Source organism: Sarcophilus harrisii, chromosome 3 (assembly GCF_902635505.1).
Source record: "Sarcophilus harrisii chromosome 3, mSarHar1.11, whole genome shotgun sequence".
In the NCBI taxonomy this organism is placed as follows: domain Eukaryota; kingdom Metazoa; phylum Chordata; class Mammalia; order Dasyuromorphia; family Dasyuridae; genus Sarcophilus; species Sarcophilus harrisii.
The window spans coordinates 362,760,927-362,788,283 of NC_045428.1; the positions used below are offsets into that span (position 1 = coordinate 362,760,927).

The following is a 27,357-nucleotide window of genomic DNA, read 5'->3' on the forward strand; positions in this document are numbered from 1 at the left end:
CAAAACAAAAATGAAAAGTGAGGGGAGAGGCAACTGAAGGAATTGAGAGGGTGTATCAACATCTAAATTAATCAGCATTATGATGAGATTTCATGTGAACACTTCTTCCCCAGCATGTGAACATGCTGGTTCAGAATTAAAACCAAGAGGAATTGCTGATGGGAAATGGAGAGTTATCTGAAACTCTACCTTAACCAACTAGGTTAAGATACCTAAAACATTTATCTAGCATTTGCTATATGCAGTGGAGTTTGTTATCTACTGGGGATATAAAATAAAATAATACTCAAGCTTTGCCTTCAAAGAGCTTATGATCTGGTATGGAAGATGACCATGGCTTTATATAAATAAGTAATCACAGTTCAAATTATAATATAAATACTTGAAAAGGGATGTATAACTGTTTTGGCCTGAGCTAGACTTGGGTTAGTTACCTAGAAGTTTAGATTCGATATTAGAATGAAAAATGAGATATTTGTAGGTCATTCAACAGTTAACAAAAGGAAAAAAATACTTTAAGGGGAGGACATTCATCAAAAATCTAAACATCTAAACATCAAACATCTAAAATGTTTATGATCATCAATAAGTCAAACATCAGAGAAAAAAGAGTTTCTGTAGATGTTTTGTATTAAGGTTGTCAGAAATGATATCTAGTGTTCTTATTCATTTTTTGTTTGTCATAGACCCTGTTTTCTTATAGTTAAGTGTGTGGACCTTATTCAAAATAATATTTTAAAATACATAAAATAAAATGTTACAAAGGAAAGGAAAAGTTATTGATTAGAAAGTTGTATTTTTTCCTGCCCAAATTCATAAACCTTCTGAAATCTATGTACAGTTTCCAGGGGCCAATGAGCCCTATGTTGAGAGCCTCTGGTTTAGTTCTTTGAGCCTACAGCATGGTTTCAATACCTTTTATGAAAAAGATAAAACATAATTTACATGGGTGCAAAGGGGTTGAGTGGGTCAGGATAGTGCTCTCACCACACAAAGGGATATAAGAGAGTCAGGGGAAAAGAGAATTGTTCTCTTGTAGGGATCAGGGGAGGCTTAATGAAGGAAATGACTTCTGAGCTGGCTCTTAAAGGATGAGAAGTACTTCAACAGTTGGAGATGCAGCACGAATTCGTCATAGGCATGGGAGAGAGCTGAACAAAGGAATAGAGATAGGAGATGGCAGGATGAACTAAGGGTACTCCAGTTTGGCAGAAACATGGAATGCATGAAAAATAGTGGTGTAAATCTTAACTATAAAAGAAAATGTTTAAAAGTCACAGTGGTAAATCCCAATCCACCATGGAAAAAATGTTCAAAGGATATGAACTGACATTTTTCAAAAATGAAAACTTCGATTTTGAATAATTATATGAAAAATGCCATCCTGCTAAGAACCAAGAGAAAAAGAACCATGGCTATTATTTCTCTGATATAGAAAACTCGCAGATGAGGAAATTCCCTCTTCTACTGTAGTTTGGTACCTTCTCTGAAACTTAATCTTAAAGAACCATGTAGAGTAAATTGAGAGATTAAGTGGCTTTCCCAGATCACATAATCAATATGTATCAGGATTTGAAACTAGATCTTTCTGGCTCTTGGATTCTCTATCTACTAAACTATGCTAACTTTCAATAATTAAAATGAAAGAAATTAAAATAGTCTTGAAGTACCACCCCACCTCAAATAAACAGATAAAAATAATGAAAAGCAATGATTGATTTTTGAATAGAAGCAGACACATTCATGTATTACTGGTGGATTTGCAAATGTTGATTCACTTTGGAGAGAAATCTAGTAATATACAGTAAAATTTGAAAAATAATCCTATCATAGAACTTATTACCAAAATTGTGGGGGGAAAGAGTTTAATCCTTCAAAAATAATAGCATTTGAACTGCCTGGGCTTTATAAAGCTCTATAAAACCAAGTGGTAAAGAAAGTTTCAAACAGCAATGAAAGAAGAAGTTTTCTATACCAGAGAAATCACAATTATAGTATCTTGTTGTCAGGCAGCTCTGGAGCATTATTGAGAACAGGAACTTTTACCTTCTTTGTAACCCCAGCAATTAACAATTGCCTGAGCCCTTTTTGTACTGGCAAGAAACTAGAAACTGAATGGATAGCCATTAGCTGGAGAATGGCTAAATAAGTTATAGTATGTGAATGTTATGGAATCGTATTGCTCTATAAGAAACGATCAGCAGGATGATTTCAGAGAGACTTGGAGAGGCTTACATGAACTTGTCCTAAGTGAAATGAGCAGGACCAGGTGATCATTGTACATGGCAACAAGAAGATTATAGAATGATCAATTCGTGGCTCTCTTCAACAATGAGATAGATGATTCAGACCAATTCCAATGATCTTGTGATGAAGAGAGCCATCTACACCCAGAGAGAGAATGTGGGAATGGAGTGTGGTTCATAACATAGCATTTTCACTCTTTTTGCTGTTGTTGGCTTGCATTTTATTTTTTTTCTCATTTTTTCTGTTTGATTTTACTTTTCTTGTGCAGCAGAATAATTGTATAAATAGGTTTGCATATATTGGATTTACATACATTTCTACCATGTTTAACATATAATGAATTACTTGCCATCTAGGGGAGAGATGGGGGGAAGGGAGAGAAATTGGAACACAAGGTTTTGCAAGGGTTAATGTTGAAAAATTATCCATATATATGTTTTGAAAATAAAAAACTTTAATTAAAAAAAATCAACCACCATACATTACATTATTATAGCACTTTATTCTTGCAGAATACCATGTATACATGATTTCCTAACATCTTTCAAACTCTAACAATCCATGTTTTACTCTTTTAAGATCTTGTGCAATTTGAAAATAATTGTATGATTGTAATTTTTAAAAATCTTATTTATTAAATATCTATTGTTTGTTAAAAAATTAACATAGTGCCTGGCACATAGCAGATGGTTAATAAATGTTTATTGAATAATTCACAATAATTAAATTTAAATAGGTTGACATAATGCATTTTTTTTGTGATTTCATGAGTGTAGGTAGAAATTTTTCTGTTAATACGCAATAGCTAATCTGCAATAGAATATATAACAAACATTCTATGATATATGTACTAAATCATATATTCTATTATATAATATATAGAAATATATAATGTGATTAAAACCAGCAAATGTGAAGGATACAAAGAAGTATTAAAAGATCCGTGGTTCTCTGTCTACCTGTCTTACCTTTCCTTTTTTTGGTAGATCTTCATCCATGTCAAGTTCACTAATGTTGGTGATCCTCAAAGCACTCTCTTGGTCTTTCTTCTCTTTCTTCTCTGTATTTTCCCACTTGATGATCTCATCAACTTTCAATTATTATTTCTATGCAGATTATTAAAAGTTATAGATATCCAATCATTCTCCTGAAATATACTCCTGCATTTTGAAACAGATATCCTATAGGCATCTTGACCTCAACATATTCAAAATGGAATTCATTATCTTTTTTCAATTTCTCTCTCTTGCTTACTCCACATATCCAATAAGTTGCCAAATCATGTCATTTCCTTCTCTACTACCTCTCTTATATATACCCTTTTCTCCAATCACACATCCATTACTTTAGTTCAAGCCTTCATTATCTGGACTATTGCAAATAATCTCCTAATTGGTATCCATTGACTGAAATCTCTCCCTTTTCCAATGTATCTTTCACATAGCTACTAAAGTGATTTTTCCTAAAGACTGAGTTTGCCTCCCTCCATTTCAACTCAATAAACTCTAGTGGCTTCTCCCTGTCACATTCAGGATCAAATACAAATCCCTATATTTGGAATTTTAACACTCTGTATAACCTAGTGCATTCTTACCTTTCCAATTATTACATTTTATTCTCTTCTATTCCCTAGCTGAATTTCATAATGGAAGAAGGGAATAATTCCCAATAAGCTTGGAAAGGCATGTTGGGAGCAGATTGTAAAGAATCTTAACTTTTAAACAGATGAGTTTATAATTTATCTTAGAGGCAATAAGAAAGTGTCACTCATTTTTGTTAAGTAGGGAATGATATAATTGAATTTGATTTGAAAGAAAATTACTTTGGTAACAGTATGTAGGATGAACTATGGTAATAAGGAAGTTGAAGCAGAGAGACCAGTCAAGAAGCTGTTGCAATGATCTAGGAGAGGTAGTCAGGGCTTAAACTAGGGTGGTAGCTGTGTGAATGAAGGAAAGGTATAAAGTACAAAAGATGTGCATATAGAACAATAAGACTTGACAACTTATCGGATGATGTGTGATGAAAAGAGAGTGAGAATTCAAGGATGATATTGAGGTTTTAAATCTGGGAATCTAGAAGAATAGTACCTTTAACAGGGAAGTTTGGAAAATGAGGATTTGGGAAGAAAGATGAGTTCAGTATTAGACTGAGTTTAAGGTATTGCAGGGACATCCAGTTTGAGAAGCTGGAAGTGGGAACTCTGAGGCTGGATATATTGACCTGGGAGTTATCTGTACAGAAGCTGGTGAAATTACCGAGAGAGATTATAGAGGGCAAAGAAGAAAAAGGCTCAGAACAGAATCTGAGCATCAACACAAGGAATTCTGAGATAACAGAAAAATGTTGTTGAGGTAGAACCAAATGACTTATAACTGATTAGATATGAAAGAAAGGGGAGTGAGAAAGAAAGAAGAATAAAAGATGATGTTGAGATATTAGAATTGAGGTAATTTGGAGAAGAATGATTCTATTGAGAAAAATGAGGAAGTTAGGAGCAGGGGCAATTTAGAAGCAAATTATGATACATACATTCAAAACTTCAGATTCTTAGAGTTGGAAGGCAATCTCAGAAACTGTCTAGTCTAATCTATTCCTAAATAAGAATTCTTTCTATAACATGTCTAACAAGTGCCCAACTAGTTTTTGCATGAAGATTTCTAATGAAGAATCACTACCTACCTGAGTCAGTCTATTGCATTTGCATCTATTCTAAAATAGATGGACATTGAGGTCAAAGCTAATTAAAGCCTAAGACTTTTGAATAATGAATCATTTACTGTTAATTTGATCCAATCTTGGAATATGCCTTAACCTTTAGAAGTTAGGTATTGCTCTTCCATCTTCCATTACCTCCCTTTTTCTAAAAAATTATTTAACCAATGACTTACATCCTAATTGAGTTAATTTATCAAATAATTTTCTTCTATGTGAGCAAACATCACATTCTGAAAGGAAAAGGCTTGAAGAGAACAATAGAGATCATCTAATTCAACATCCTTCTTTTACATATAAGGACACTGAGGCCCATATATATAGTGACTTGCCTAAGGCCACATTCATAGTTGCAGAGCTGGGACTAGAACTAAGGCAGTGAACTCTCAATTATCCAAGGGCAAGATTTCCTTTTAATAGATTATTCATGCTCCTTGTTTTCTTTCATCTAACTTGCTGCTTGCAATGTGGCATTTGATTAATCATTTGGTCCTCTATAGGGGAGCTAGTAGGGAAAAGGAAATGGAAGAAAAGAAGGTAGTTTGGAATTTTTTCCAACCTGGTGGCAACTCCCTTTTCAAAAGCAGACATCATCATGATTGGGTTTGTACTCAGTGAACAGAAGAATAAAGTAATGGATGTACTTTAACTTCAGTTTGGGAGAGTACCAGTAAACTACATAATGTGTCATTGAATAATTCAGGCTTATCACTTTTCACATTCTTTACACAAGTACAAAGTCCAACACCATGTCTACATTGACCCCATTTATCCGAAATCACTGTGACGAAAATTATACAATATGGCTATAATGCAATAAGACTGATTTTCAGATGGGGGAACAGAGTCATCCTAATTGCTGACTAAATGTAATGAATCTCAGTCATAATAACAGAAGATGAAAAGATCAAAGAATCTTAAGATTGGTATTAGCTTTTATAGATGATCTATTTCCCTTTCTTCTAATAGACATACCATCAAGAGCTATTGAACCTTATTAACTAGAGGAAAAAAAGGAATAAGGATTGTAAAGGCAGGGATTCACCTGAGCTCTCCCCAAAGCCCTTCAAATGCCTTTAAATAATGGCTCTAAACAAATTTTAGTGTCATAACCCACAAAAACATGGAGAGAAATAATTTTCAAGCCAAAAACAACTTAAAAGGTCACCTGGAAAAGTCTGTTGCATTAGGATGAGAATGAGTTCAGTCTGGGTGCAGGTCATGCCAGCACAGTCATGGCCCCAGCAAACCAGGAGCAGGCCTTAAGGCCTCTGCATTAGTAGTGACACTAGTGGTTTCCAAAACTCTCAGCCCATAGACACCAAAGGCAACTTGGAAGATGAGCAGGAAAGGTTGGTTTTACTAGGATGAAAGCACTTTGGTAAACCAGTGAACAAGAATCAGGCTTTGGGAGCCACTAAATTGATAATGCAACAATGGCGGCAGCAGCAGTGGGGGCAGCTTCTGGAAGTCTCAGTTCACAAATGGTTATGGGGTCAAGTAGGTAGTATACAAAAAGCCAATGAAAATAAAAATGCCTTAAGAAGCAAAGTTGGCCAAATGGAAAAGAAGGTTCAAAATCTCACTGAGAAAAATAATTCCCTAAAACTTAGATTTGAGCAAATGAAAGGTAATGGCTTTTTGAGAAATCAAGACACAAAAAAAATGAAACCAAAAATATTAAAAAATAGAAAAGTGGGAATATCTCATTGGAAAAACAACTGACCTGGAAAATAGATCCAGGAGAGATAATCTGAAAATTATCTGAAAGCCATGATGCAAAAAGAGCTTACATATGGCATATTTCATGAAATTATCAAGGCAAATTCTCCTGATTTTCTAGAACTAGAGGATGAAATAGAAATTGAAAAGATCCACTGATCAAATCCTGAAAGAAATTCCAACATGAAAACTCCCAGGAAACAATTCCAGAATTCCCAGATCAAGGAAAAAATATTGCAAACATCCAAAAAGAAACAACTCAAATATAGTGGAGCCATAGTCAGGATAATACAAGACTTATCATTTTTTACTTTAAAGGATTGGAGAGCTTTGAATATGATCATTCTGGAAAGTGAGGAAGTTGAGATTATGACCAAGAATAACCTACCCAGCAAAACGTCAGGTGAAAAGGTGGACATTTAGTGAAAGGGAGGAATTTCAAATATTCGTGATGAAAAGACTAGAGCTCAATAGAAAATCTGACTTTCAAATATAGGTCTCAGGAGAAGCATAGGGGGATAATCAGGAAATGAAAACCACAAGGACCTAATAAAGTTAATCTGTTTTTATTTTTATATGGGAAGATGATGCTTGTAACTCTCAAGAACTTTCTTCTTATTGGCACAGTTGGAGGGACTGATAAAGAGCACAGGTGTGAGTTAAATATGAAGGAATAATATCTAAAAAAGTAAAACTAAGAGGTGAGAGAGCACCCGAGTAAAACAGAAAGGGAGAGGTGAAATGGCATAAATTATCTGCCATAAAAGGGGGGGGGAAGCTTTTACAATGAAAGAGAAAAGGAATAAGAGAGAGTAACAAGTGAATGTTATTTTCATAAAATTGCTTCAGAGAGGAAATACCATACACACTTAATTTGAATATAGAAATCTATTTTACCCTGCAAGAAAGTGGGAGGGGAATGGGCAAGAGAACAGGGGAAGGTGATAAAAGGGAGGAAGTATTGGAGGAGGGAGGGTCAGAAGCAAAATACTTTTGAGGAGAGACAGGATGAAAAGAGAGAGAGAATAGAATAAACGGGGAAATACTGTTAGCAATAGTGATTATGAAAATAATTTTGAAACAAATTTCTCTGATGAAGATCTCATTTCTCAAAGGTATAGGAAATTGAATAAAATTTATAAAAATAAAAGCCATTCCCTAATTGATAAATGATCAAAGGTAGGAACAGTTCTCAGATGAACTAATCACGCTATTTATAGCCATATGGGAAAAATGCTCTAAGTCACTAGTGATTAGAGAAATGCAAATTTTAAAAATTCTATGATACTACCTCATACCTATTGCATTGGTTAATGGGACAGAGACAAATGACAAATATTGAAGGGAATGTGGGGGAAATGAGACATTAATGCATTGTTGGTAGAATTATGAACTGATTTAACTGTTCAGTAGAGCACTTTGGAACTATGCCCAAAGGGCAATAGTTATGACTCCCTTTGACCTAACAATACCACATGTATCCCAAAAGAGATTTTTTTTAAAGTAAAAAGACATAGGTATGCATAAATATTTATGGAAGTTGTTTTCTCAGAGCAGAGTTGGAAATTGAGGTGATGCCCATCAATTGAGGAATGGTTGAACAAATTGGGGTATGTGATTATAATAGAATATTACTGTTCTCAGGGAAATGATGAACAAGATACTCTCTGAAAACCCTGGAAAGTCCTTCATGAGCTCATGCACAGTAAAATATATTGTGTACATATTAATAATAATTCTGTGGGATGATCAGATTTGGATGACTTTGCTATTCTCAGCAATACAGTGATCCAAGACTACTTTGAAGGAGTTAGGATAAAAAATGTTATCCATATCCCAAGAAAGGATGGATTGTGTTTGAATATAGATTGAACCATACTTTATTAAAAACACTTTCTTTTTTTTGAGGGGGAGGGAAATCTATGTTTTCTTTTGCAATATGCCTTTTATGGAAATGTTTTGCATAACTTCACATATATGTCTTCTCACTGGGGAGATGGGAGGGAGGAAGTGAGAGAATCTGGAACTCAAAGTTTTAAAAACAATTGTTAAAAATTGTTTTACATGTAACTGGGAAAAATAAAATATCAAATAAATGTGGGGGAAGAAAGAGGAATAAATCATCTTCTCCCTCAAAATGAGATGATATCCTATATGAAAGACCTATAAAGACAGAGATTCTCAATCTATTTGGTTGCCAGCATTAATATTTAAGGATAACCTCTTTAGGAAATCCTTGCTAATTTTTCTCAGATCTCTCATTGTGTTTTTTAACTTCATCCTAGCAATCTTGGCCCCTAATCTTCAGAATGTACAAGTATCAAATTGTGAGCTATTTTAAGAAATAGAACCTTCTATGGTAGAATTAATTTGCAAATGTTTTCAGGTTTTCCTTCATCTGTGTTGAAGTAGCAAATATTGAAAGAGCAAGCTGGACTTTCACCTGTTCTAAACTGATCCATTCTATTGAAGCCATTGAAAGACAACTTGTCAACAAGTCTGAAGAAGTGTTTTGACCCCCATATCCCGCTTTCTATTTACAAATGCAAGTGAGAATACATATGTTTCCCCTAATCATTTGCTATTAGGAATCTTGAACACTTGAGGGGACCACATTCCCTGAAAATGCTTATGTCTAGACATAATATATGTGTATTTTTCATAAATAACAAAGGAAAGGAAGTGTGCTGCGGTTTTAACAAAAAATGAATTGCCTTTTTTTTCTTCTAAGGGAAACATTCCAATTATGTGAAGACAATTTCTATGTAACCAGACATTTGCTAGGGTAACAAATCTGCCCCATCCTGGAATCTCAAATAAAAAAATCCATTGTAATACCATTATATAGCTCATTTTATGTTTACTAGCAGCTGTCTTCAAATCCTCACTATTGCAGAGTAAACCATTATACCGGTATTAAAACAAACAAACAACCTCCCCCAACAACAACAACAAAAAATACAAAGTCCTTGGTTTACAAGAGGTGTTTTATTGGGTAAATACTAAAGGATGTATTCAATAAAAGTTCTTTATGCCTTCGGCTCAGCAAAACCTCGTGGAAGCACCCCTACCTCTCCAGATTCATTACTGAGCTGTTGTGTCACCTCGCAATGGATGGCCACGAGTTGTTTCAGGCCGAGGTTTCATGAATTCTGGTCCTTATAAAGCACATCTCTAATTTGTACTGTCTTTTGAAATGAAGAATGACTTGAAAAATAGACTCCCTGCCAACAGGGCTTGGAAAGTGGCTTTTGTGAGCTCATGCCAAACGATAGCACAATGACATTTAAAATGGCGACTGATAGTCACCATGGTGTCTCATTTTCATGCTTTTCCTTTGGTATTTTGTGCCCAGTTTCTCATGGAATTGAGTAAGAGAATAATTTCTAATTTAACAAAGGAGAACCAAAACTAAGAAGGCCAACTTCTTGCCATGTGAAATGTTACGGTAACTGCTAACAAAGAGGTTTTTTCCTTCTTAAAAAGGCTGACAGCATACTTGTTGGGGGTAGAGTTGATTCTTTCTTTGATAATTTTTAATAAAAATTATCAAGATACATTACTATTCCACCTTTTGACTATTTATATGCCTATGTATGAAAAGAGAAAAAGCTACTTAGGAACAAAATTAAATCTATTCCTTATGCATAACATGCCAATTAGATTTTAGATGCTTCAGTCCTTAAACTGACTTGATCCTTTCTTAATTATATTCATGACCACAATCAAGAGTATATAAACAGTCCATATTCCAATTTTCATAAAGACATATGTGAGCATTTAACAGGATTTGGGAAACATTTGCAATTAAGAATATTTAGTTGGATTTTATTCTGAGATATTACCCAGTAAAACAAAATACAGAGAAAATATTTTCAATGTCTATATTTTGTTTGTTTGTTTTTTAGGTAGAGCAGGGGTGATAAATGTCTCTTCCCTTTAAGTAAGGTGGTGGTGGTGGGGTTAAATGAAGTGGTTGGGGGCAATGCATTTGGTATGGATAAAGGTATAAATAAGGAAGTATTGAGAGGTGAAAGACAAATAATAATAAGCCTAACTATGACATTGCAGGAAGATAAAAACCAAAACAGAATTCCTTCGTACACTTCTATTTCTGTGAAAGTGCAGTGGTGTTGGTTTTCACTGTATCTGCTCACTTAATTGTTTCTGCCTGTTCATTTCATTCTTCACTGAAACCATTAGCCTAAGGGAGATTTGAAAATCAAAAGGTAGAATTGGAGTTGAACAGGAAATGAACAGTGGTGTTGCGGCAATATTAAAGCAAAAGTTGAGCAATGAGGGGAAGTGGCAAGAGTTCTAAACATAACACTTCTGCTTTATTTTATCCTTTTCTTTTCTTTTTCTTTCTTTCTTTTTTTCCCTCTCTCTCCCAAATGTCAAGAATAAGAGAAAACAATCTTAGGTTTCCCAATTTGCTTGGCAAGGATGCGGGTAGATATTTTGAGCTTCTGCTCTCTGATTGGAATATAAATATGTGTGGATATAGCCAGAGTTCAGAAATGATAAAGAAGCATATACAGTTCTTGAAGGCAGACATTTTTTGTTATTTTGTTTTGGGTTTTGTCTTTATATTTTCAATAACTAGCAGTTACTTGTATAGAATAGGCATTTTATAAATGTTTATTGAATTGAATTAAAGGTTCATGCAGGTTCCTCCTCTCTACCCCAGGTCACTACTGCTATAATCATTTGGGTAATGTGGGTAACATCCACTGATCATCACTATCATCACATGAATGTCTTTGACCCAGTTATCCAGGAATCTGAGGCTATAGGACAGGGTTTAGATCCTGAACTGATTCACTGCCCACAATCACTAGGAAATTGTTGAACATCCTCTTTCTCTGCAGCAGCTGCATTCATGTGCTCTCATTGTCCCAAAGCTTCAGTTGAAAGGTTGTCTTTAGAGTGAAGAGAACTTGATCTTCACAAGTTCCTTACACCTCAATCCTTGATGTTCAATCAAGCTCCATGTAGATGGCCCTTTAAAACAAGTACCAGTCACATTAAAATCTGGTATCTAAGCAATTCAGGTACATCTGTGCTAGCTACTATTTCCCTGTGATCTCCAGGACAAAAGATTAGACAGATTTAAAAACTAAGCTAAGAGGACCTCAATTTAAAATCCCACCCAGCCCATAAAGTCTCTTTTACTATATAGTCTCCCTTTTAACAAGGAAATCAGCTGGTACCAGGCAGCTCTGTAGAGCACAGACTTTTACAATGATCCAACCAGATACAGATAGTTTAACAACTCAACAATTAACTGGGAAATAATCCCAAATTCTTAATAATAAGAAAGGAAGGGAGGGGGTGTAAAAGAATAAAACAAGGTGTTTAAACCTACAAATGTATTCATTTACAAAAGGTATTAGCCCACATATTTTCAGAATTAATTTGGGTTAATTCAGATGGCAAAGATGAGGAATGGCCAAATAACAAGTAATTACCTTTTCCTGCCTTTGAAGAATGAGTTTGGTTGGGATCCAACTTTGTAAAGAGCAATTACTGGTTTTATATTCTACCCTCTCCTGGAAAGACCTCCATTTTTTGGGGGGGGGATTGCAGAAACCCTCCTTTTTTGATATTTTAGTCCACAGGCATTGCACACTTGGAGGATCCACTCTGGTCAAAGGTTATGCTCAATTTTTTTTGGCCATAGTGCACTAATTATCTTTCTAAACGAGGACATCAGAAGCTGATGACTACAGGGCACAATTAAGGGGGGTCGGGTTGGCTTGCTTTTTGAGGCACCTGGACAATGGTCACTCTCTTTGGAGAATGTGACCATTTAGCTGTTCCTCTCACTAAGGTGGAAGTAGGGGGTGATTGAAAATGGGGAAGCAAGACAAACAAGCAAATTGCAAATTAAACACTTCGGAGGAAGGGGGTGTTTTTTTTTTTTTTTAAACAGGTATCAATTATTGCCGTTACAAGTAATAAATAATGTTCAATAAAACATGTAACGAAACGGGCATTAAAGACCTTTTACATACTCAGAAGAAAAGAAAACCAGCACCACTACCGCCACCATTCCCCCCCCCCCCCTTTTGCTGCAGACTGCAGGCATTCTCCTCTCTCTCTGTCAAGTGCAATTCTTTCTTGATGAATGACAAGGCGGGATAATAGGCTGTGGTCACCATGGCAACCAGACAGCAGCGCTGTGTGCCCAGCATTTTTTCATCTGAAAATGAAACCAGAAGGAAAGAAAAGCTGAAAATGTAACCAACAGATTAACTCATACAAAAAAAAAAAAAGAAAGAAAGAAAGAAAAGAAAGGAAGAAAAAGGAACAAAAAGGGAAGTTAGATTACAAGCAATTAAAATTACAGTACCTCCTCTCTCCTGTCTCCCTTTTCTTGTCTCTCTCACACACATACACCCCCAGAAACTGCATATTTTCAAATTCTATTTGATAAACATGAAATAATCATGTTTTATCTTTATTTCTCCAAATGACTCATTTGTTTCTGAAATTTATGAAAAAGTTTTATTCTTGTTTTCAGATAAAAAGAGACATTTAAGTCCTCCCAGTGCTCTTTTCCTCAGTGCTGTGTTCACACTAGAATTTCTAAACACCTTTCCTCTTGCACCTATCCTCTAAGCAACCTATTCAGGAATCAGGAGTTTTATCCTAACAAGGCAAATGACCAGTGGCCTTGAGCAAGACAGAAGGACAGTCTTGGAACCAGCATTTCATATCTCTAATACTGCTCACTGAATCTAAGTGGCCATTGTTGTTTTTTAGATAACAAGAACAAACCATTTTTTGCTATATTCTCTAAATACCTACTCTCCCAATTCATTCTTCCCACTTTTCACCCTCATCTCAGTTCCAAAGCATTTAATTGGTTCTTGAATGTCCTCTCAGAATACTTAGAATTCTGTTAATGTTGAACTTCAATTCTACCTGTCTCTTACCTAACTGCATGGCCTTGGCCACATCATTCAACTTCCAGTTTCCCCTTCTGTATAGTGGGGAGAATACTTTTTGTTCTGCCATCATGGCAGGATTGTTAGGAAAATCAAATGAGATAATGTATGCAAAGTAATTTTTAATCATACTGAGCTATATAAATATATGATCATTCCTATCACCAAGTATAATAAGAATAACAATGCAAAGATTTTAAAGCTGATTTTTTTCAACTATTTCCCTCCTATCTATCTTGCTGAACACAAAAGGAAATAGAGTAAAGAGATGGAAAGAACATGGACCTAAACATCAGGGACAGCCCAAGGTCTTGCCACTAATTAATTGTATCACCTTTGATTTAAGTCACTTCACCTATAATATGAAGGGATTCTACTAGATATGCTTAATGCCTATTTTATAATGCTGACTGTATTTGCCAAAAGGATGGATATAGATGATAGACACAAAGAAGACTATTCTGATGATAACTGATTTTGGTAATACAATATAGTAGAATGAATATCAGACCAGGGTTTTGGAGACCTGAATGCTCTCAGGACTTTTAGTTCTGTCATCAGCTAGTCATCTAACCTAGCTGTTTCTATTTTTTAACAAATAGCAAAGATAATAGCTGTCTAGCTCATATGTGCAATTATGTGGTACAAAAGATAGAGTGCTGAGCTTGGAGTCAGAAAGACCTGAGTTCAAAATAACCTCAAACACATACAACTGGTATATGTGATCCTGAACAAGTCATTTAACCTCTGGCCACTTCAGTTTCCTCATCTGCATAAATGTGGTTAAAAATAGCACTTACCTCCCAGAATTGAAAAGATTAAATGAGATATTTGTAAATTGTTTTGTAGACTTGAAAGTGTTTTATAAATGATAGCTTTTATTGTTACTATTATTATTATTCTAGGATTGTTGTAAAGATCAAATGAGTTAAAATAGAAAAAGCAATAAAAAAATGAACACTGGAAATTTGAAGTATCATTATTATTTTTACCTATCATGAAGCATCTTTTCCTGGAGTTTCTAAAACATGAGTTCCATCTACCTATGATAATTTACTTAAAGTTTTGCCTTATACGAGAGGAATTGACTGATTAGTTGACCTCCACTAGTGGCTAACCCTATATATGCTAATTCTTCTTTATACACGATTGAAACACAGAAGGTGGCTTAGAAAGCTAGCCAAAGTAATTCAGCAAGAGAGCAGAGAAGTAGAGGGCTCTGGCACTTATCTAATACGTGTCAATGAAGATCACGCCCAATTATCTTTGAACATGCCCACTGGTTTGACTGACCACCCACAGGAATGACTAATAAATCCTCCCTTTGTCCTGATTTCCCTCAACACACACAAATGCAAAGTAAACAGTTGGATCAAAGCTTTTAATGTGCTTTGTACTGTTTTATTTGAAAAGATCAGGTCTGATATTTGAGAGGGAGAGTCCATCTGGCCTGGCTGAGCTCAAGATGCCTCAGACAATTGTAAACACCCACATGGCGCAGACCCCTCTCACTTGGTGCAACCTGCTGCCTGCCATCCACTTGCCAATACAGGGATCGACAGTAGGCATGTTAGTCAGGCCACTGTCTTCAGTCCAAAACAGCAGTTTGGGAACTTAGAAGGGGTTGCACAAAGGAATCAGATGGCCATTAACACATAAAGGAAGAAGTCTTTATTTTGGTGAGTTTTAACTTGTATAAGGACCAAGGCTTAAAATCAAACTCTCTGCAAAAGTATGGCTACGGGATCAACAAAGAGAGAAGAGTTTGGGGCAAAGGATACCACTGAATCTAAAGTCTCCAGAGGATAGTAGATACAACCTGGTTAATTGCCAGCTAGTGGCTAGATTCTTGGGTTTTCTGGCCATGGCAGGGAGAGGAAATGAGTTCAGTAAACGTCCTAGTCATGGGATACTTTTAAACTATATCCAGTTCCTTAAAAACTCTCCATCACCCTTCCTAGCTGGTATCTGGATTCCAGTCAGTTTACACAGGGTCATTCACTGAGGCAATCAAGGTCATGAGATGGAGGAGAGAGGTGGCAGTAGGCGAGGTAAGTTCCTGATAACACCATCTGTCATTTGCCATTTCATGTGCCATAGGCAGAAAGAGCTACTATTAGTTGGCATGCCTGAGTCAAAAAGGAAAAGTGATTACAAGGAAAGTGATTTACCCAAAATCATAAAACTAACTATTAAGTGTCAAAGTTGAGACTCAAACCTAATTCTGTTTTCATTAAACCATTTGATTTTTCAAAGATACAAAGTGTTGAGGAGAACCATAGGTTAGCATAGTTGTACTTAAAAACATGAATGTGAATTCTAGTTGAATACTGGCTTGGGGATTGTAAATATGGCTGGAAATGGCAGATATGAGTGTAAGTGGTTATATTGTCTCTCTGACTGCTTTAATCTGAGCCGACAGTTAAGTATCTTTCCTATCTTTTGCTTTTAGTCTGAGATGTAAGGCTGTTACCTTTTCCAGACTCTTGTCCTCATGAATTAATTGGCCTGGAGTTAATGGCCCTAGCATTGCTGCTATGTTAGTCTATCAGCCTAGGGATCATGACTTTAGCTTCTCCAGCCTTCCCTAGTAATGTCTGGCCCTCAGGACAGACTATAGCACATTCTCCTTTCTAGTAATGACTAAAGGATTATTTTTCAACTTTTACCGTATATTGTTAGTTTTCTCTCCAAAAGGAATCAACATTTGCAATACCACCTTGACTTGACCAGTTGGGACTTTCTCCTCCATCTTGCTGTTCAGAACCTTTTATACATTGCATTATCCAAAAAGAATAAGGTGACAATATGAACTGATGAAGACAATGTCTCCAGAGAAATGCTAAAGGAAACAAAAGAGAACTTGGAAGATGGTCTACTTCAGTATAGAAAACTGATTGGTTGTATGTAAGTGGTCATAACATTCCAAAAAGCTTCACTGGGACCCATCAAACTCAGTTGGAGCAAGTGATCTCTGCTTCAGTCATTCTTTCTTTCCTCCTTTTTTTTTCTGAAAACTTCTCTAACTTTTATGAAAAAAAATTTAATGTTTAATTTGTGGAATAAAATAAGCATTTCCATGACATAGTATAATAAAAAAGATGGTTAGACCTGAAAGTGCAGATTTACTATGGACAATTTGCTCTTCCTTTCAAATATTCAACAAAATTTGATGTAATTTTTTTCTTTTTCTATCTTCCTCCCTCCCTTCCCTGCCCTAGAAATGACTATCAATAGACACAAGAAAGGCAAATAATAATCACTATGAATGGACATAAAGTTTTAAAAAAAATTTCAATAGTATTTTATTTTTTCAATTGTATGTAAAGATAGTTTTCAACATTCATTTTTGTAAAATTTTGAGTTTTAAATTTTTTTCTCCCTCCAACCGTTAACTTCCCTCTCCCCAAGACAGTGAGCAATATGATATATTTTTCATATTTACAATAATTTAAAATATTTCTATAGTGATCATGCTGTAAAAGAAAAATTAGAACAAAAGGGAAAAAAGACAAACAAAAAAGCAAACAACAGTAACAACTTTAATCCACATTCAGTCTCCATAATTCTCTCTCTTTGGATTTCGATTTTCTTATTCCAAGTGTTTTGGAATTGTCTTAGATCTCTGTATTATTGAGAAGAGCTAAGTCTATCATAGTTGAGCATCTCATAATCTTGCTATTATTATGTATAATGTTCTGCCAGTTCTGCTCACTTCACTTAGCATCAGTTTATCTAAGTTTTTCTAGGCTTTTCTGAAATAAGCCTGCTCATCATTTCTTATAGAACAATAATATTCCATTATATTTAATATACCATAACTCATTCAGTTATTCCCCAACTGATGGGCTTCACTCATTTTCCAGTTCCTTACTACCACAAAAAGAACTGCTACAAACATTTTTGCATATGTGGGTCCTTTCCCCTCTTTTATGATCTCTTTGGGATACAGACCTAGTAGGAATCAAAGGGTACATACAATTTTATAATCCTTTGGGTAAATTGCTCTCCACAATGGCTGGGTCAGTTCGGAATCCCAACAATGCATTAGTATGAACTATTCTTAAAAACAAGTAATCAATTTTTTTTTTGCTTCTTTAAAAAATTTGAATCACTATGAGATTACTGTAATATTAGAATTATTGGTAGATCAGGAGAATGTCATAGACATAGAATGTCAAAGTTTAAATAAGGCTTTTGGTCAAGTCTTTTATAATATCCTTGTGAGATATAGATGGTGAGATAGAGTCATAAATGGTGAAATGAAGAGATCCAAAGATAAGTAATTATTGGAGTGATGTTAACTTGAAAAGAGATCTTTAATAGAGTGCCCTATGGTTCTGTATCCCTGGCTGTGTGCTATTTAACACTTATTTTTAATGAATACATAGACAATGTGCTTATTAAATTTATATGTAATGCAACAATGTGATAAATATCTCACATATTAGATTATAGAGGAAGTATCTAAAATATTTCATCCAGATAAAATGATGATCAGAATCCACAAAGTTTAAATTTAGTAATGATGAATTTAAAGCTGTACACCTGAGATAAAAGAAAATCAATTTCATAAATGCAAAATATGGGACATTTGTTTAAACAAATAGCTCAGATGAAAAAGATCTCAGGTGACCAAATGTGATACACTGTGTGATTCAGCAGTAAAATCTATCAGCCACAAACTCTGGTATCATCTTGGATTCCACTAATAAAGTCATAATATCTATAATGAGGGAGGTTATAGTTCTGCTATCCTCTGTGTATTCTGTGACTATGCAATTCTCAGTTCTGAGTGCCACATCTTAGAAAAAAAAGTTGGCAAACTGGAATGTGTTTGAAGTATGGCTATCAGGATGGTGAGGATACTTGAAATCTGGTTGTTATTACTGTTCATCCTTTTTTTTTTTTTTTTTAAATCAAACCAGTGACATCATAGGTGTCTTGACTTGCATGTGAATTGGATTTAAGTGAGGCAGAGTTGCTCTATTTTTCAGTCATCAAAGTCCAGTGACAAGACAAAATTCAAGACGACTACTGACGACCTGGGGTGCAATGAAGGACACAGGCATCTTCAATGTCCCACCAAGCTCTAAGCACTCCATAGTATCTGCTTCAATGGCTTTATTGCTTTTGGAATAAATTGTTCTCATTCGCCAATTCTGCTGGGGGAGGTCTTCCCATGTATGGGGTAGACATCTCTCTAACCAATAGATTTGAGAGATGTAATTTACCTTCAACCTGGTTTAGGTGACTTTATCAGAGTGTGACTGGTGAACCTGAAACTGTGTAACATGGAGTTCAATCAAAGAAATTGGAAATGAGCTAAGCAATGAAGAGATAAGAGTACATGATAGTTGTTTTCAATTATTTGAAAGTTTGTCAAGTGGAAGGAAGAATTAGACGTGTTTTGTTTTGCTCAGTGTAGACCTTGAAGCAATGTGTGAAATTTGCAGAATGGCAGATTTCTGATTAACATATAGGATCTACAGAATGATTTTAAAAGAACATATTGTTTATATATATAATTTAACTTTTTTAAAATTTGAGTTCCAAATTATTTTTCTCCAACATCACAGGCCTTCTGCAAAATTATTTACATAATTAGGTAATGATAAGCTAAAAGCTAGGTACAACAACCTCCCACTGCTTAAGTTCTATATGTTGATAATTTTATATGGCCTGCAAATGATATTACAAATATCCAAATGGCCTTTGGCAGAAGAAAAGGGTTTCCCACCTCTGTTCTAGTTCTTTCCCTACCCATTAAAAAAGCAAGCAATATGATATCAATTATACATGTGAAATCATGTAAAATATATTTATATATTAACCATGTCACAAAATAGTAAGAAAAACAAGGAAAGTGAAAAAAGCATACTTTAATTTGTTCTCAGAGTTCATTACTTGTCTCTCTGGAGGTTGACAATAAGTAGAAAGAGGAAGAGAATGACTGGTAGACCATGGGAAGCAAAAAGAATCAGTACAATATATAAAGGGGACAAGAAGAATTCGCAAAAGAAAAAAATGATGTTATATAGCCAATATTTTTCATCATGCGTTCTTCAGAAATGTCTTGGATCATTGTATTGATCAAATAGCTAAGTCTTTCACAGTTGATCATTATTTAATATTGCTTTTACTATGTACTATGTACTATTACTATTTACTATGTACTAAGAACCTTCTGGTTCTCCTACCTTCACTGCATTATATACATCATATGATGTAGATCTTCCTGGGTCTTTCTGAGACCATTCCCCTCATTGTTTCTTAAAGTATAATAGTATTCCATCATAGCCAAATTCCATAACTTGTTTAGCCATCCCTTTTTGATGGGCATCCTCTCAATTTCCAATTTTTTTTGCCACAACAACAAAGCTGCTATATATTTGCATGCATAGATTCTTTTCCTTTTCCTTTGATCTCTTTGGGATATAGACATAGTAGTGACATTGCTGGGTCAAAGAAAAGGCACAGTTTTATAGCCCTGTGGGCATAGTTCTAAATTGTCCTCCAGAATGGATAGCCCAGTTTACAATTCCACTAACATTAGTGCATGAGTGTCCCTTTTTTCCCACACCTTCTCTAGAATATGCCATTTTCCTTTTCTGCCATCTTAGTCAATATTATAGGTGTGATTTGGTATCTGAAAGTATGATTCTATGATTAAAAAATGATGATAATGAAGAGGAGATAATTTATGATGAAGACTGTGATGCTAATGATGTTAATGACAATAAGTAGAAAGAGGAAGAGAATGACTGGTAGACCATGGGAAGCAAAAAGAATCAGTACAATATACAAAGGGGAAAAGAAGAATTCGCAAAAGAAAAAAATGATGTTATATAGCCAATTATTTTGCTACTAAATACCTCACAGGAAAATTTGTAGAAGATGAATTCACAAGTGTTTTAAGTTTGGTAACAGTCACAGCACAGATTTGGAGAATAGCACCTTCCTACTACTTGGTTACATTGCTTCCATCTTTAAATATGCTTGCTTAATAATATAAACAGATTTTTATTTCTACCAGGTCAACTCAGAGAGGACAGTAAAGCTTAAGCTGAATCCTGTTCCTTCTCATGCATTCTCCAAGCTGCCTCCTGTTTCCCTCATGGAGTAACCCATCTGAGGACAGCTGAAAAAGTCAGAATGAACTCAACAAGAGCTATCTCCTAAGTGGGTTAGTATTTATCTTGCTACATGTGCAGAAAATCAGACTCGACAATCCTAAGCAAGTCTCAAATTTTCCTGGATCAATCTGTAAAACTATATTTAATTTCACTGTCTTTTAAGAGAAGGATTCAGAGGTATTGTCAAAAAGGAAACTGAATATGGCCTTTCATGAAATGAGAAATGTCCATGACTAAAAACAGTTTTATGGGACAGAAACCCATTGCTCATCAAATGGTCTGGGAAAATTAATCTCCCCTTTGGATTAGTTGCTGTTGCAGAGGCAAAAATAAGCAGACTTAGATGGTATTAAAAAAAATAAAAATCAACAAACTAGTCTTTGCTTCTGAACCTGACCTAGAGATTCTTTTCTAAACATTCTTATAATTAAAGTCCTGAAAGTTAAACATGAAAAAGAAGGTTGTTAGATTCAAGATCATCTCTAAAAGGCTAAGATTTGCAGAAGTGGAACAAAGAAGGTGACTATAGTATTTGCATGAATTAGTTCAGAGTCATTCTCTACTTCCTGTGCCTATTCTCTGCCCATCCCAGAGGTTTTGCCTAATGGGAACAATGACCTGTTTAGCTATAGCAGGTAACCTATGAATGAAGCCAAGACAATATCCATTTTACAGAAAATTGGAATCAGTCATACCTAGTAACTAGAGGTAGGGTTTGAACCCAGGTCCTCTGAATCAATCATCCCTATTCTTTTTTAAAAAATCAATTTAGTTTTTGAAATAGTAATTTTTCTTAATTACACATAAAGACAATTTTTAACATTCACTTTTTAAAAATTCTGAGTCCCAAATTTTCTCCTTTCCTCTTTTACTTCCCCCTCTCCAAGATAGTAAATAAATTTGATATAGATTATAAATGTGCAACACATTTCTATATTAGTCATGTTGTTAAAGAAGAAACAGACTAAAAGGAAAAAAAACCCAAAAAATAATGAAAGTAAAAATAGTATGCTTTGATCTGCTTTAAGACTGTGTTAGTTCTTTCTCTGTATGTGGATAGCATTTTCCATCATGAGTCCTTTGTAATTGTCTTGGATCTTTGTATTACTGAGAATAGTTAAGTCATTCACGGTTTATCATCATGTAATACTACTATTATAGTATACAATGTTCTCTTGGTTCTATTTTCTTCATTCAACATCAGTTTGTGTAAATATTTTCAGAATTTTCTGAAATCTATATGCTTATTATTGTTTATAGAACAATAGTATTTCATTATAACAGACTACACTTGTTTAACCTTTCACCAAATAATGAGCATCCCCTCACTTTCCATTTATTTGACACCACAAACATAACTCATTGTCAGTACTCTTTCCATTGTACCACAGTGCCCCTGATTTTCTCTCCCACATTTCACTCTCAAAAGATTTCCCCTAATTAACTTTTCAATTCCTGAAAAATTCAGTGATTATTTTCTTTGAGTAAAGTTGAATTGGGACAAAAACTTATATAAGAACTTGAGAAAGTAATTAAAAATCTTACCAACCATGAGCATCTCTTTTCTTTTTTTAATAGTATTTTCCCCCAATTACATCTCAAGACAATTTTTAGTATTCATTTTAGAAGATTTTGAGTTCCAAATTTTTCTTCCTTCCTCTCTCCCTCTTCTGAAAACAGAAGACAATTTGATGTAGGCTATACATATGCTATCATGTAAAATCTATTTCTATATTAGTCATAGTTGTGAAAGAAGAAACAGAGCAAAAGGGGAAAAACACAAAACAGAATAAAGGAAGTTAAAAAGTATACTTCGACTTGCATTCAGAATCCATCAGTTCTTTATATATGGATAACATTTTTCTTTGTGAATCCTTTGTACATTTCTTTGGATCATTATGTTACGGAGAAGAGATGAGACATTCACAGTTGGTGATCATAAAATATTGTTGGTATTTCATACAATGTTTTCCTGTTTCTGTTCATCTCATTTTGTATCAGTTTTGTAGAAATCTTTCCAGGATTTTCTGGAATCTACCTATTTATCATTTCTTATTGTACAACAGTGTTCCATTAAATTTATATACCACATTTTGTTCAGCCATTCCTCAATTGATGGGCATCCCCTCAATTTCCAATATTTTGTCACCATAAAAAAGAATACTGTAAATATTTTTGCACATGATCTCCTTGGGATACAGATCTGAATGTCTCTTTTCTATTACTCTCCTAATAGTAGATTTGTTTAGGAAGGTGAGAGGGAAAGAATATTGATGTTACTAGTGCCTTGATTAGGTGGGTGCTACCAAGATACATAGGGATGCAAATGGGAGCTGGATTTCATTCCTTGTCCTGTGAAAGACATTAAGGTAATACAGTTGGAAATTGCGGACCATGACTGACCTTCAAGAAGACCTGACTAGGCAAGACATATGTGGTGCCAAGGATATATGATTTGAGAATTAGGAAGATTAATTCACCAAACTCTTATTAGGTGTCTACTTTGTGTAAGGCACAATGCTAGACACTATGATTAAATGCCAATTTGAACAGTCCTTGCCCTCAAAGAGTTAATAATCTACTGGACAAAAGATTCTAATTAAAAAGGGGAAGAATAACCCTGAAGCTTGAGAATTTTGTCTTTGGTCCCACTTTTCTTTTAAGGTTCTTCTCACTCCCTTCCAGGAATACATCTTTTATGGATGATTTATGGGAAGACAAAGACAAAAAAATGTATGGAATGAGATAATATAGAGAATACCCACATCTATCAGATTCTAGATCTATTTTATATTTGAAGTGTCTGTCTATCTGTCTGTATGTATATGTATTATATACCTACATACATATGTCCATGTGTTTGTATCATCTCCATTACTACATTATAGCCTACATGGTACAGTGAATAGACTGCCAGAGATGCAATTGGGAAATTTGGAATTCAAATTTTTACCACAGACACTTACTCTAGCTGTATGACTCTGAACTAATAATTTAAATTCTCTTTGCTTTGGTTTCTTCATCTGTAAACTGGGCATAACAATAGTACATAATTCCCAGAGTGTTGTAAGAATCAAATGAGACAATATTTATAAAGTGCTTACTTAGCATGGTGCCTAGCACATAGTAGGTTCTATATAAGAGCTTATTCTCTTCCCTTTTCCCTTCCTCTAAATGATGGCTATTAGTTGGTTGGTAGATTGAGAGCTGTACCTGGAGATATGAAAATTCGAATCCAAATTTATCCTTAGACACTAACTATGTGACTCTGGGCAAGTCATTTAACCTTAGCCCCAGGCTCCACTCTGTAAAATCTGATAACAATGGCATTTATCTCACAAGAGTTGACAGGCTTGAGGGAAGCAATATTTCTAAAGGGCTTTAATACTTGAAAGTGCCATTAAATGCTATTATGATGTCCGTACCCATAAGGATGGAGAGTAGGCTATACTACAATCTATTGAAAGAATGAGGAATGTTTAAAATGAAGATAAAAAGACTTAAGGGCACATGATAACTGCTTTCAAGACTAGCTTTACTGTCATGATACTAGAATCCTATGACCCTGTTTGCAGCATTACCATGTGGAAGAAGGATTGAGTTTGCTTTGTTTATAGTCCCCAAGGAAAGAGCTGTAAACAGTGGGTGGAAATTGCAGAAGGAAGATTTAGGACCCATATAAAGAATAACTTCCTAATAATTAGTGCTATCCCCAAAATAGAATGGGCATCCTTGGGAGGAATCATCAATGAAGGTTTTCAAAGGAAAGCTGCATGGTAACTTACCAGGGACTCTCTAGAGAAGACTGTTCCCAACCAGGAATGGGCCATACTTGATCCAGCTGTTAGGTTCTATGACCCATATGATATTTCTGCTTTTAAGTGTGGCCCAGTACTTCACACATACCAAGTGCTTAATAAATGTTTATTAAATAGAGTATATCACCAAAAGTTTGGGAAATTGAACTCGAAATATGGTCTTTTTAATTACCATTCAACATATTAATTGTACCTTACAGGGGAACTATTGAAAAAACTGAAAACAAGATAAATGGTTTTCCTTTTCCTTGTTATCCAGCCCTGGAATTTAGCTGGTTAGTTGCTGAGAAGTCATCCAGACATAACATTTTAGAGTAGGAAGCAACATTAATGATGTCAAGAAATCCAAGGTTTGGGCAAGTTACAATTTCCTTGGGACATAATTTCCTCATCTACAAAATGAGTAGGTTGGATTGGGTAATCTCTGAGGTCCCTTTCAGATCTAGATATGGGATCTTATTATTCCTGCCATCTTTGTCTCTGTCTCTGTCTCTCTGTCTCTCTGTCTCTCTCTCTTTCTCTCTCTCTCTCTCTCTGTCTCTCTCTCTTTCTCTCTCTCTCTCTGTCTCTCTCTCTCTCTCTCCCTCCTCTCCCCCCTCTCTCTCTCTCTGTCTTTCTCTCTCTCTCTGCCTCTCTCTCTCTCTCTCTCTCTCTCTCTCTGTCTCTGTCTCTGTCTCTCTTTGTCTCTCTGTCTCTCTGTCTCTGTCTCTCTGTCTCTCTCTCTCTCTCTCTCTCTCTCTCTCTCTCTCTCTCTCTCTCTCTCCTTCCCCCTCTCTCTCTCTCTCTCTCTCTCTCTCTCTCTCTCTCTCTCTCTCTCTCTCTCTTTCTTGTCTCTCTCTCTGTGTGTCTCTCTCTGTGTCTCTCCTCTCTCTGTCTCTGTCTCTGTCTCTCTGTCTCTTTCTCTGTCTCTCTCTCTTTCTCTCTCTCTCTCTCTCTCTCTCTCTCTCTCTCTCTTTCTCTCTCTCTCTCTCTGTCTATATCTTTGTCTGTGTGTGTGTGTGTATGTGTGTGTGTATGTATGTGTTTTCCCTCTTTTAGGGACTAGGTCATCCTATTTCCCTCAAGCTAAAAGTATAGTTGCCAATCAGTTTTGAACTCATTCCCACTGCTGATTTACTTGAAGCTTAACCTGTTTAAGCTGGGTTGGTTCACACCTCCTTAGGCAGCCTAATGGCCCTCCAGTTCAGGAAGCTCATCCTATTTGCATCAGATTTAGTGTAGGTATCTAATTGACTTTAGCTATCCTGTAGCTCAGAACTATAGCCTCAGCTTCCCATGGTAACTAGGAAATAGAGGTAGGTGTATGTACACCTTGCTCTTAATTAAACAAGGTCAAGAGAAGTTACTGCTTAAGTTCAAAGAAGAGGAGTGGCAAGACATTGAGAGCTCCTGAGTCTATGGTCAAAATTAATTGGTACCAAAAGGAGTTTTCTTAGGAAAGATAACCACTTATAGGAGGAGAAGCCCAAGTCCTGACCTTACTTTCCAGAAGACATAGTATTTGGAACTGTTAAGAAAGTGCAGAGCTAAGGTGAAGGTGATATGGTTGGATAGCATTTCTACAAAATGTTTTATGTTTGCTATTTCTAGTATCAACCTCCCAGGAGACTATATTTATGGATTATTTGTTTAACATTCTAGGTTACTGGTAATATGTGTGTTTTAGACATTTCCTTTGTGTGAAAGAAAAAAATAGCTATATTATACTCTACATTATACAATGAATACCTTTATAATCCCTTTTGGGGAGATTGTAGACATGAGTCATACCAAAGCTTTTCATAATTTCCCCCAGGGCTTCATGGTGGAAGTATAAAGAACGAGATACAGTGAGAAAGAGACTCCCTCAGCACTAAACCCTAGTCCTAGGCATGTGTACCCAAAATTCAGGTTCTCTAGGAGGAAAAGAGGTACTTACATCTGGACCTGTGCCAATCTATACAAGAAATGCTTAGTCTCTTGGGCAGTTCTGGAGAAATATTTGTTTTGATATAGGGACAGTCGAGAGAATGCTAGATCTGGAGTCATCAAAACTTGGGTTCAAATCCAGCTTCAGATACTTATTAGTTATATGACTGTGGACAAGTCAGTTTTCTCATCTGCAAAATGGAGATGATAATAGCACCTAACAGTATTGCAAGGATAAAAAAGGATATTATTTGTGAAGTACTTCACAAACCTTAATGCACTATATAAGTATTACCATCATTGTTGTGATGTTGATATTATTATTATTATTATTGATGATTATGTCAGTATTTGAAAAACATGCAAACATTTTCATACCATATATTTTTATAACATCCTGTCAGATAGTTAATACCTAAGTAAAATTATAATGATGCAGGGCTATATGAATGTTGTATACCAATGGAGACCAATAGAAAGAGTTACGAGGTACATAAAATATATACTAATTCAAAATATTTTATAATGTGTCATCTGCCACCAACTTGGAATTTAATAATGAGAAGGAATCATTTCTTCTCCCTTTGTCTATAAATATCATTGGCTAGCAGAGATGGAAGTTAGTCTAGCCAACAGTGGCTTCAATAAACTATTTTACTGTCTCTGGCTCCCTGGATGCTGATTGACCTCTCTACTATCCAGTGGCGGGATTTAAGAGTGCTAGAAGATAGATATTTAAGGTATTTAGCTCCTTCCCTTTCTATATGATGGTTTAATATGAGAAGATTCTTGTAGCAATTTGAATGTTATTTGCGATTAAAAACACAGAGGATAATACCAAGACATTAGATTCCACTT

General features: G+C 35.2%; 1 long non-coding RNA gene across 2 annotated transcripts in view; it reads right to left on the reverse strand.

The window, feature by feature from the left end:
- Window positions 1-9,293: 9,293 nt before the first annotated feature.
- Window positions 9,294-27,357, reverse strand: part of LOC116422428 — a 33,229-nt gene continuing 15,165 nt past the window's right edge. For both annotated transcript variants that reach the window (XR_004233057.1, XR_004233056.1), the window contains one exon: window positions 9,294-12,889. This is a non-coding gene — a long non-coding RNA (uncharacterized LOC116422428). The remainder of the gene's footprint in view (window positions 12,890-27,357) is intronic.